This window comes from Anguilla anguilla, chromosome 16, assembly GCF_013347855.1.
Source record: "Anguilla anguilla isolate fAngAng1 chromosome 16, fAngAng1.pri, whole genome shotgun sequence".
Classification (NCBI taxonomy): domain Eukaryota; kingdom Metazoa; phylum Chordata; class Actinopteri; order Anguilliformes; family Anguillidae; genus Anguilla; species Anguilla anguilla.
This window is the reverse complement of record NC_049216.1, coordinates 24,847,936-24,860,868: the sequence shown is the minus strand read 5'-3', so window position 1 is coordinate 24,860,868 and position 12,933 is coordinate 24,847,936. Positions and strand designations below refer to the sequence as shown.

Sequence of the window (12,933 nt, the reverse complement as noted above, 5' to 3'; positions counted from 1 at the left end):
TCGATGTTTCGCGTTATGTGGTTCCGCCGATCCATACTATCGGATCAGGCATCAATCAGCCCGTGGCAGCAAAATAATTAAGCCATTGTTTATAGTGGAGTGTGCAGCGCAGGGCTCTGTGGAAAGGGCTGCTGGGATGAGAAAGTGTTTAGTCTGCAATCGAACAGCCAATCCCAGCCTCACTCAATTTGATTAGAGAAGCTGTGGCACAAAATGGAGGGACATAATTAGGGGCTTTATACAGGCATAAAAATAAACAAATCGCTTGAGAAAGTATCATGGGTTTGTAGTCGTGACCAGTGCAAGCAGCTTTCACTCCCCACTGCTGACCAAAGCACAGCGCTGTTAAGTAAACTGCCCCTACACACACACACACACACACACACACACCACCAAATTTGACATCCAATGATTCTAAACACTAAGCATGACCAATAAGCGTAATGGATAAATCTTTGCAAAGGCCTTTTATTGTGTCGTGTCTGCATTTCTTACAAGTCCAATTGAAAATCTGTCAAAAAAGTTGTGAGGAAACAAGTACTTGTGCATTTGGCTGAAAGGGCGTACGCATTCCCCTGATGTGCTGCATTTTGAAACAGAATGATTCAGTCTTTTCAGGGAAAACGGGAAGGGCACACCCGATTAGAAGAAATTTGTCATAAAGGCCGCAAACAATTAAGATTAACATCCCTTTGGAAAATGTCAGAAGGTGACAAAGAATGTATTATTTTACTGCTAATAATGTTCTCTCTGCTTTCTACACTGGTAATTCGCAATGGCACTGATTACATACTTTCTTAATAGCGAAGTAATATGTTTTTAGTCAGATCTGAGGAATTAAAGCAGAGCTTTTTTTCTATTGCTAAAGCAGGACCTTTTTTCTATCTGTAAAACAGACATTTGGAGATTGGGAGACTGGAAGTGTTTGCTAACATGTTCTCGCACTCTGTGTCCTTCCTTTGGTTAATACAGTGTGCAGAGCAAATCCTTTTATTTTGCCAGGCATCGAACTGCAGATCGGCCAAAAACTTGGTTTCTCTCCACTCTGCTGCACTCCACAAACTATTTAATCCACAGTTGTTCATACCAAAGATACTGACCACAGCTGCAGTCCTGAATCATCACTAGTATGATGCAATTTCATCCAGATGACTTACGGGTGAATATGATGTCCCCTGTATTACACAGGTTCCCACTCAGTGAGAAGTATGCTCCAAAGCTCCTCACTACAGTATCGTACATCCCCTACACGTAATAAACTTGTATAAACCTTGCATCACGGAACAGCATATTAAAGTACTCAAAACTTATTCACAACATAAACAATGCCTTTATATGATGCTAACTTCATACATAACTTTGTAATATTTGCTTATGTGCCAAATACCAAACAGTTCCAGCTTCATCTTCTTTACAATGAGGAGGAGAAAGTAGAAAGTACAAGCATGTCTTTGTTAATCCCTGAATATAATTTATTGAATCTATAAAGAAAACTGCAGCACAGATTGCATGAAGAACAATGTGACCTTTCTGCCGTAGGGATATTTTTAAAGCTCAATGAAGAGAGCCAAATTAAGTCTTTGTGTGTCTTTTTTTGTTTGTTTTTTATGGACAATTTTATTTATTTATTGTAATAAATATGGAATGGTCATGACAATGGGCCCAGGGCCTTTGTTCTTCCAGGGCTTCCGGGGGAAGTGGGAAAGGATTGCCCTTCAATTATTCAAAACCTGCACTTGGCACAACCATTTCTCCCATCCTCTGTGAAAAGTGAAAACACCACCAACCAGTTGAAACAACACAACATCAAGGAACATGTTTTGAAATATTCAGTATTCACAGACCTCAATACTTACTGGAGGAAATGCATATACATGTGAGTGTGTGTGTGTGTGTCTGGGTGTGAATGTGTGGGTGTGTCTGTGTGTCTATGTATGTATGTGTGTGTGTGTGCCTATGTGTCAGTATGTATGTGTGTTTTTATTAATTTGCTGTGAAGGCAATAACCCCTCTAACATTTATGCAAGTAAACTGCAGTATTGTGTGTGGGAGCCTTTCCACAAACTGCCTTGGTATAGAGGGGGGTGAGGGAGTGAGAGAAAGAGAGAGAGATAGGGAGAGAGGGGGGGTCGGGAGAGAGAGAGAGAGATAGATGGGAGGGGGCAGGGAGAGGAGAGTAAGCTTGAAAGAGTGTGAGACGGAGAGCTAGGCCCTGACAGAACGCTTCACTCGGACGAGCTCCGCTCTTCACGGGCCTGGGGGGGAGTGTGTCAGGCCCGGGCTACCCTCTCCCTGACATCTGTCTCTCTGAGCAGCGGCACCTCTGCGTCTCCCCCCCCCCAGCCCCAGCCATGCATCACCTGCGGCCGCCCCGCGCGCAGCCCCGGCGCGCTGCACCGTTCAGCAGAATTTCGCCGCAGAGTGCTGAAGCAGGAAAGGCCGGTGCTTTACGGGAGACGGCTTTTTGGAAGCGCTCTCTGCAGATATATCATCATAAAAAAAAGAGAGAAAAAAAACCCGCCCTGTTATTTCCTGAAAGGCTCCAAACAAATATCTTGGTAATAGGGCAGATTCTTTTGGGAGATGGCAAGGTTGTGTTCCGCTGCCCAAGGGGGAGGGCGATTCCTCTGCACGCAGTCACGACTGCTGATGAATTGTTGACTGGCAATCTGAGAAACCACAGCAGAAGCAGATATGCAGTAGATCATGTAGACAAAGGCAATCCTTGGACTCAGATTATCACACGCTCCGGAAGGGGACTAAATCCACTGTTAACCTACTGACACTACATTCCTGGCCTCTCTGAGGGGATATTTCTACAGATTTATAGAGCTTCAAAATGTGGAGACCAAGGGCCTTAAATGCTTAAAATGAATTTTTTTTAAGACATCAGAAGATGCTGCAGCTATGACGTTGTGTGTGGTTAGTTGCGTTTCAGCATATTACTGTGTGCAGTAAGCAACATGGCTTTACTTTCGCTAATGTTCAGTAGCACTAGGCAGGATAATCTATGGAGGGGATAAAAAAAGAACGTATGCATTGTACCTAAAAAGGTTTTCAGTTAATCCACTGCTGCAGAAATGCACTGCACAATGCAACCCAACTAAAAGCTCTGAACTGTTTAAAGGGAAAGGATGATGAGGAGTTTTTGATATTCTAAGGAGGACAGAGAGGAGTGCTGTTCAGAGAGCGGGTGTGAAAGGGGGCTTTCGGGGCGGATCAGGAAGGGACCAGGCAGGAGGGGTGTTCCTCCCATTATTACTGGAGGGATACAGCTGCAGTCAGAGGGGAGGATGGCGGTAGGATGGGGGGGGGGGGTGTGGGGGAGCGGGGGATAAGGGGTGTTACTGGACAGGATTTTAAAGATATCCCTGCGTAACTCCATATGTGGGCAAGAGAGCCAGCGGGAGGAGTCATGGGAGGGGCGGGGGGGGGAGGGGGTCTGGCCCAATCAGAGAGTGACTGATAACACGACAGCTTCCCCATCACTACACTAGCTTTCAGCATGCACACGCAGGCAGATTCCCCACTTCAATCTGTTTCTCTTATCTTACAAATGAGAAAGGAGACAGCCTCGGAATAAGAATTAAAATGGATGACAGAAATGCCGACAGAAAGGAACTGGCTGGGTTTGCGAACTCTGAAATAGGGGGAGGTATCATTTGTTATCAGTGACTCTCTGATTGGGCAATCATGGTGTTTTATTGTTTGCAATAAAGTATTTAAATTGGTTCAAACAAGCTTGTGATTGACAGCTCATCGTGGCTCCAGACATTTTGGGGCTTGTGAAGCCCGTTGCTATTTTGAGATGGCAGTTTCCCAGGGAAGCTTAGGCTGGCTGTGAAGACTGAAGGGCTGATACTCATCTTTTAGAAATGTGCTTCAAATGTATTCCTCCATCTACCTGTAGTACCCTGGTCTACTTGAGCTTTTGTGTTCGGGCTTCTTTGCCACTTCAGTATATTTCTATATGAGTATAAGCTGACCTGGAGGTCTGCAATCCAACAAATTTTCCAGCTCTTTTTAAATGAATAATAATTGTGGCAGGGTTAGTCAATGGTCAGTTGAAATAGTTGTGGAGTACCTGGCTAGAATGAAAACTGCAGACTCTGCTATGAGATACATGTATATTACTATGCACCAACTCTTAATTCAGAGTAAGCTTCGAAGCTGAATGCAAAATTCATCTTCCACACCCAACGCCATATGTGCAAATCTACACCCTTTAAAAAATGTAAGTACGTCAAACGCGATAACATTTTACATCAGCGAATTTTACATGGCCCGAATGAATGTTCTCTCAGCCGTTTTTAACAGTCTCTGGGACTGTATCAAGGCCAGGGAACCACTTTTCTTGCACTCATAAAGTTTCTGGTCTTCTTTTTCCTGTTGAAAACCACAGTACTTACAAAAAGATATTTAATACAGGGTACGTAAATATCAGGTTTGTATGAAACGAGAGGGCCATGAAATCTGGGGTGTGTTTCTCATCTTCGCTGCATTTGCTGCTGTCAGTTCTAAGGCTCAGAATGTCCATCAAGATGGTGACAAACACAACCAGCTCAGCGCAAGATAACAGCGCTGTCCCTATAACCGACAGATCAATCTCCAGCTAATCTCCAGCTAAAATTTAGCACTCCAGTATTCCCAAATTCCTAAATTAGGCTACATGAGAGAAAAAGAATTATAAAAATAATTCAAAAATTGTATTTTTTTTTTTTTAAAGGAAGTCCTAAGAGCACACGGCAGGTTTTTTTTATTACACAAACAGGATTTGGAAAAGAGTGTAAATAAACAAAAACAAGAGGCAGGACAGGGCCCATCGGTACGGCACAGAGCTGCTGAAAGCCGTGTCAGTGCAGGGCGGGGGGGGGGGGGGGGGGGGGCTGCGCTTCATAAATGTGCTGATAAGCCACTAATCAGGACGGCTCTGATTACAGACCCAGATCTGCGCTGCCATTTCCGCTCCCCCCCCCACCCCCACCCCCCCTCATCTGCAGTCTGCACCAAGGGCAAACCGCAGTTCCAGGAACACATGCACGCAAGCATGCACGTACGCATGCACGCAACCGTGCAGGCCTATTAGGAACGAGAGGCGCGCATTTTTCTTTTTCTTTTTTTCCCCATTTTTTACAACACACGCTCAAAATCCGGCTGACATCGATGCTTTCTTCGCAGCCTCCAAAAATAGAAATGCGCAAATGGGAAATATCTGATGTGCGTTTGAAAGATTCGGCTGACTCATTTCCAAACCGCTAGTTAAGCTGCTTGCAATGGGTCTGCAATGTAAAAACAAATAAATAAATAAATAAATAAATATTCCACAAAATATGTTATTGAATTTGTACTGAAATGTATTTTGAAAATGTCACTAATGTTGCCATCTGCAGAAAGATCACAACACTTGGCATGAGAATTGTGGATCGATAACAATGTAGCCTGTTCTCTGTATTGCTTAAAAGGGCACATTCCATTGAAAATTACTGACACATTTGTGGGGATTCAGACAATCACCACTGCCATTTAAGTTTATTGTTACAGGGCCAAACCAAATCAATGGCAGCGCTAACGCTGCTGTAGAAAGTACACGCTCAAGGATACCCACATTTGAAACAAATGGTATGACAACACAGAGACTGAAATTGTGTGTTAAAAAAAAAAAAAACGTTTCCCTGTTTATCTTGCCTCTTGCCTTGATAAAGGCGGCTTCCCAGGAATTATGGAAAGATACAGGGGGGTTCTCTAAATAAACGGCTTGAAGAAGGGGGTGTGGCCACGGGCAGGAGAAGGTCTGCGCCACAAGGAAGGGGAGGGGTCACAAAGGTTACAGCTGATCCCGAGGGTTCAGAGACAAGCCACCAGGGTCTGCTAAATCCCACCTCTCGCAGGTCACAGGCAAAAATATTCCCCAGCTCCCAACAGCCTCATCTCTGCACCATTGCTTTTGCGTCTTCAGGAAGCACGAAACTGCAACAGGCAACGCAAACAAGACTATCAAATGAAACGGTCAGAGAAAAGATCTGCTTGCACTTCTGTGATTAAATGTAAGTGATTAATGTGTCGCTTTCACACTCACACGCACGCACACACACACACGTGCACATTAATTGCCAGCCTCCATGTGTTGCACCAAAGTCCAAAAATGGTGCCGTGCAATCATCCACTTCACACAATAATGTTTCTTTGCAATATTCATACACGTGTTAAAGTAGACACACTGCCGCGTGCAAATGCCTGCACGACAGTCTTCACTGCAGTCTGTGCTGAAAGTTAAATATTGGCACGGCCAAGGATACCTTTGATTGCCAGCTGTGTGCCAGCACAGACAAAACCGCCGACGGAGCGAAGGAGGCCTGCGACGCGGTCGTTAGACCAGGCTAAGCCAACGGAAAAGGAACCGCTCCCTGCCTGGGGTTCCTCGCTGAGCTCCGAAAGGGCGGCCAGCCGCCACCACGCCCACAAGCAGCACGGCCGAATTCACCCCCTGGCCTCATCACGTCTGCCAGCTTCTCAAGGGTTCCACAAGAAAGAGCGGGAACAGGAAACACTTGAGATCGGCATGCAGAGCCAGTTAGCGGTATAAAAAAGGGAGAAGTCAGAAAAGTGGTTAATATACAAGCTGAGAATAAATAAAGCTGACATTTCTGACCTTTCTAATGGCCGTGTGAGTTCTATTTCAAGATAACCTTCACGGCAACCATGCTGTGAAGCTGTTTTTCATGTTGAACACCGGTCATATTTGTTTACTTTGAGTAATTTAAACAAAGGGGGGAAAATGCCTTCAGAGTCGGTTCAGAAACAAACATTTTGGTATCACCGTAGCTGTGCCACCGAAAGCAAGAATGTGACAGGATGAAGTGGAAAATGTGACATGCTCACTGCTTGAAATAGACCTCGGTGGCAGAAGCATGTCACTGCAAACCGCAAATGGTTGTTCTTTAATTTGCACCATGTTTTCATCACACGAATGTGCCCCTGATATTACTCTGTCTTCTTCCAGACTAATCAGTGACACGTAGGTGAAGTACCGTCACAAAGCTGCTAATGAAGCTGAAGACAGGAGACCCTGAGTAGGTGAGGCTGGAGGGAAGGGGGTGGGGTGGTTTGGGGAGGGGTCGATGGAGGTGTGTCTGCCAACTTGGGGAGGGGGGGTGTGGGGTCAAGGTCATCTGATGGTAGGACACTGAGGAGCATCAGAAGAAACCACCTCTCAAACGCTCAATGCTTTCCACGCTGCTCCAAAGGGAACCGATAGCCCAAAGGGGTTTTTTTTTTGGCTCTGTTAACGAGATACAGTACTATAAACCCAGACACAGCATTATGCAATGGGAAGATGAATGGGGTCATGCAGTTGGACTGTTCTGTCAGTCCCAAATAAAACTGCTCGGTAAAAGAGCTCATACGGAACAAAAGAGTGAACGGAGAGCACGCAACATGTGGACACACACGTTTGCCCGTTCCTTCAGGTGACCACTTCCTGTCACCAATAACAGCTGGCAAAGCCTCGAATAGAACCGTGAAAAAAAACACGCATGCAACCTTCGGAGAACTTCTAAGAACAGCTAACAATGGCGGCGACCCTCGGAGCCACTGGTCACTCTGACCGAGACTATCCAAACAGAGCCTCGTTATCTGCGAGCTCGTCTGTTTCCTCTCCTCGGCTGTGCCAGGGCTCACACGAACAGCTTCTCTGTTTCTCCCCAACTTGAAATCTTTGCAACATCAAAACTAAAAGAATGCTCACAGCTCACGCGTTAATGAAAATGTACCGCTTTCATTAACAAGTTAGCTGAATGACTCACAAGAAAATAAAATCTATCCAAAGAGAAAAGGAAGTATGCAAAAAACAGTCCTGTGTAGACAGCAAATTGTTATGCCTCTCAGAATGCATTGAATTAATCAGAAATCTAATATAAACTCAAATGGTTAAAGGCCTGAGCAGAGGGGAAGAAAAAAGAAAAAATCCGTCAATTAAGATAAAGCAACATCTGTTACTATGCAGACTGATAAGGAGAAATGATTGCTAAGCCTCCTGCCAAAAACAGTAAAGATGGTCTGAATTAAGAAGACTTAGATAAAACATCCCCGGGTCCAGTTCACACATTCATACATAAATCCATTACATCACTCCATGACATCATCATGAAATCATGTGACCAGCCGCATACTCACTGTCCTAAGGAGAGATTTATACCGTGTTTATTTATGCTGGTCGCGCATGCAGTGCTGTGCACGCCGACCAAGGCCATGAGCGTACGGTTTGGTACATCTATTCAGACATCACAGTGCAGTTACACCCACAGTGGTGCCCTCACGGCCTCCCTCTGTACGTTTTAAAAATAGACCCGAGGATGCAGAGGGAGGCTTGGATGAAAGTCAGCGCAACCCCGCGCGGAGATTGGGGAGTGGCGGCGTGTGTCCATTACGCCGGTCCGCCCCGAGAGTGAGTAATTACAGCGGAATGCACTGCACAGGAAAAAGCGCCCGCTCAGCGGATTGGGCCGCGCGCCCGTCACCGAACTGTCGCGGCCGCGCGGTGCTCCGGCAGAACGACACGGCAAGCGGCGTTTACCGCAGCCTCCGTTCGAACGGAGTGTTTTTTTTTACAGCCAGCAAGGACGCCGGTCCACGCACACAACGAACCGTGCTCCGGCAGGGACAGGGGAATCCCCAGGGTGCCTGGAAATGGGACATTTCTTCTCCCCGCGCTTTCAGTCTCTGATTTATTGGTTCCTTCCATGGCACTGCTAGTCTCTGACCCATTCACAGATGATGAAGCTCTACAGATAACAAGATAATTCATGAAAAAGCATGCATACTTGTGTGTGTGCCCATGTGTTGTATGTGTGTACGTGGGTACAAGTGAATGTGCGTGTGTGTGTGTGTGTGTGTGCATGTGTGTGTGCGCGTATGTGTGTGTGTGTGTGTGCGTGTGAAATAACTACAAGGCTGCTGAACACTTCAGGGGGATGGAACAACCTGAGGAGAGGTTCAGGACTGCTGCTTGTGGGGAAATAAACATAATTGTGGAAAACAAATTGAATTACATCCCATTTGAAACTGCTTGAGAGGTAATGTGCAGAGATTTGATTGATGGGCATAGACACAAGGGGAGAGAATATGATTAAAAGCAGAGGACCAGTAACAGCAGTCTGATGATGTCAAAGATGGGCTATCGAGATCTGCTATCACTGCATTTAGAAAAAAACAACAGGGCCCTGAAACCAAATCAAACTGGACTGGGGGGGGGGGGGGTGCTCTGTCAATGCAGAGCTCACATTGACCCTGTTAAAGAGCACTCAATGTGCACAAACAGTAGAGAGTGATCTCTCTGCTAATGATCTGTGCTTCTGAGCATGTGCAAACAAGGCATGCGTGTCGTTCAAAAAATAAATAAAGGCGACAACACGCCAAAGCTTACGGGTCTGTATAAATTAGGTGGAGAATCTCCACAGAAGCTGGGACTGAGTTAACTGAGGGTAAAACTGCACTCTCAAATTGCTCAGATCCAATATGAATAGATCCTGCCTTCCACAACATCATAAATATCTACATGGAGAGCACTTGCTTGTCAGTGATGTGGGGGGGAAAAAAACCTATAATCCCCGAAGCTTGCCACTGGCGGGGCGAAGCTCCATCAGCTTTGGTGTCCAGTGTCAGGCTCGTCTTTATACCGTCCCACCGGTCAATTCTCCCGGCTAATGCCCCACACAAGGGCCCCTAATGCCCGTGATTACAGAGTGCTGTTTTAGCACATTTGTCCCCTGGAAAGAGAAAAAGGGTCTGAGCGGGCTGTCGGCCGGCTCTGCGGTCAAAGGAACAGGCTGATGAACTCAGCAGTAAAGGCCCTTCCCAAAAACCCACTTTAAGCCAGAGGAAATGGAGGGGTGGGGGGGAGGGGCACCAGAATGAAGCAGGATTACACACCGCTTTCTGGTGGAGCTGGTGTTGCTCAGAAATACCTAGCTGCAGTCAAAGTTGCAGTCACATTCACAGATGCAGATGCAGTCACGGTCACATTCACAGATGTGGATGCTGACTTGGGCGCAGACTAGGCAGACATACCACAGATGCACAAGTGTAGAGGCTCACTCTTCACAATCACAACTTCTGTGACTGGAACCGGGCGTATATAGCTTCCTGTCTTGATCACTGAGCATGGATCATTTACAATGCTAAGACTGGAGATGGGTTTGCTGATTGAAAATAAGACCTACGTACCTGAGGTGCAGAGATAACCTGGAACCTGTTACTTACTGTAAAAATCTGAATCTAATACACAAAAACACCATTGATATACGACACCGCAGATATACAGTAAGTCTACGGTTGTGTTCCGACAAATTGAATAGCAGATGAAATATTCATTACACCTGTGAGAACAGCAGAAGTTAAATCACTGTGAAAAGTAACACTGATTCTGCTCATAAGCCCGTGCTGGGGAAACATGCATATTTCATACTTTTCCTTTGGCCTCGTTACCTGCGCTTCGACAGACCCGAATTCATCTGCATTCAGCATGATTTTTTCATCGCTTCCTCGCGCTGCCCTCCGAGCAGGCACCGTCTGCGCGGTGACATCACCTGCGGCAAGGATGAAGGGCCTGCCTCCCGCAGGAAGTGCCGTCTCTGCCGTTCCCATCAGCGCGTGGCAGGGCAGCCCGGCCCGCAGTATACTCTGCTGGGCAGAGGCCTCAATGACAGCACGGACGTGAGAGACGATGTGGAGCTGCCGGCAGGACGTGCTTAACACGCAGATTCCGCGCTGGGGGGAGAGAGCATCGAACGGTCGAGCCCGCAGGGAGACGGCTTAGCGTCATCCCGCCGCGGCGGCCGCACGCTCAAACACAGGCTCTGCGGCCCTGCGCCGTATGCAAATGAGGCAGCCGGTCTCCGCAGCGCCACGTCACGCCAGGACGTGAAGGCCCACGCGATCGGGTGAGCCCCGGAAGTGCGGCAGGAGAGCGAAGGAGACGGGGACTGGGGTAAAGGGTATGCTAATGCGGCAGAATGTTAGAGTCATCGCCCAGCAGGCTGTGTGTGTCACCGTACGCACGCAAAAGGGCTCAGAGGGAGGTCACACGACGCGACGGCGTTTTTGGCTATTGCCTCGGGCCCACAGTGTTCTTCAGGGGTCTGGCCGTGAGTCATGACTTGTCGTGACAGTGTGGAAGAGCTGGTCACTCCCCACTTCACCCTCAACCCTCCTGGTTGGAGAAAAAGAGTACGTGCTGAGAAAATCTCTCAAAAGAAATCTCTGTGTTTCTATATAGTACGTTTAACGTGGCAATATGCATGTGACCTTGTATGCTCGGGGTGCCACACACACACACACACATACACACACACACACACACACACACACACACACACACGCACGCACACACACGCAGACATGCGGACACGCGCATATCCACGTGCATGGACACGCACACACACACGCACACAGATACACACACACACACACACACACACACACACATACACAAATGCACGTGCATGGACACGCACACACACATGCATACATACACATACACGCACACGCATACATACACACACACACAGCCATTATAACAGTCAAGCTCTAATAATAGTTTCAGTCCCCGGATCTCATCTCAATCAATGTGCAAATTTGAAAGAATGAGGAAAAAACTTCTTTTTTTTTTTCGTCAAACGGCTGTACATTTTGACTAAACATTTGCTGAAACATTTCTCACTTTCAGCTGTAAATGAGGATGGACTAAGACGAACTAATAATAATTTGCATACATATTTTTCCTGGACTCCTAGCCACAGAACATTTCCTCTGGCCAAGGACAGGGATTCATGTTTCCTTGCTCTTGCTTCCGGTTTTATCTTTCACCGTTTATGTCCAGGAAAGGAACGCATCTACTGTCTATATGGAGATACAAATGACCCTCTGGGGAATATCGATTGTGTGAGAAATGCAAACTAGAGCTAATCTTTTCATTTCTCCAAAATGCCCTTCAAAAATTAACCAGTTTCGGATGATGATTTAATGATTAAAATAGTCTTTTTGGAGTGCTCAGTCACTTCTGTTGTGTTTGTTCAGGGAAATGAAGGAATTTGCATGAATGAGGTGTAGTAGCTGTTGCATTAGAATGTGGACAGGTACACGTACTGTAGAATAAAGGCGCTCTTTGTCAGGGCTGGGGTACACAAAAGAGCCATTATATGGCAATGACTGGTTTTTGACACTTCACTTACAGTATCAGTACTGTAAACCCGTCCACTACAGAAACAGCTCTGACATATCCTCACATATGTCCTTTGAAAATGTGTTATGATGAGAGGAATGACACATTCTCGAAAGGGGAACGCAAGGACATTAAAAAGACAATAGATTTTTTTGTAAAAACAGTTATATTCCTTACAGATTTCCGACAAAGAACCCAGGTTATTCCTGAAACAGGCGATCATTGCAAGGTGGAAATGGATGAATACTCATATCAGAAAAGGACACACCCAAGGGCAACACACTGTATTCAGTCAAAAGTCTCTATACTTGTGGGCAGAGATTTATGATACACACAGCTAGGTAAATGACCACAAGAATCGCCAGTCCATGCATACACATAAGGAATAGATAGATAGATATTAGACAACAATAACAAAGAAATGTTAATGCTCGAAGCAGAAAGCAATTTGTCATCATAAAATACACCATGTTCAAGTGTATAATTTATGTAAGAGCTAATTACTTGTGGGCTCTCAGCATTTCTGTTCATCACAAGCTTATGTAAGCTACAATACAACAGCCTCATATTTTAGAATTGTATTTACATAATAATACAATCTTAAACAACCAAAAGAAATGGAAGTATTCAGTATAACTAACTGCCCTGATCAACTTAAAATGGCTTTAAAACATCTTATTCGGTCAGTTTAAATTTTCAGTTTGTGCTTCCAGATT

The 12,933-nt window shown here is 45.9% G+C and overlaps 1 protein-coding gene and 1 long non-coding RNA gene across 14 annotated transcripts in view; one reads left to right on the top strand and one right to left on the bottom strand.

Moving 5' to 3' along the window:
* The window catches only part of LOC118215021 (tight junction protein ZO-1-like), a 116,527-nt gene that overhangs the window by 69,411 nt on the left and 34,183 nt on the right, over nt 1-12,933 (bottom strand). The window lies entirely within an intron of this gene.
* LOC118215022 overlaps nt 5,935-12,933 on the top strand; it is a 12,926-nt gene continuing 5,927 nt past the window's right edge. The window contains exons 1-2 of the long non-coding RNA XR_004762751.1: nt 5,935-6,044; nt 7,001-7,074. This is a non-coding gene — a long non-coding RNA (uncharacterized LOC118215022). The remainder of the gene's footprint in view (nt 6,045-7,000; nt 7,075-12,933) is intronic.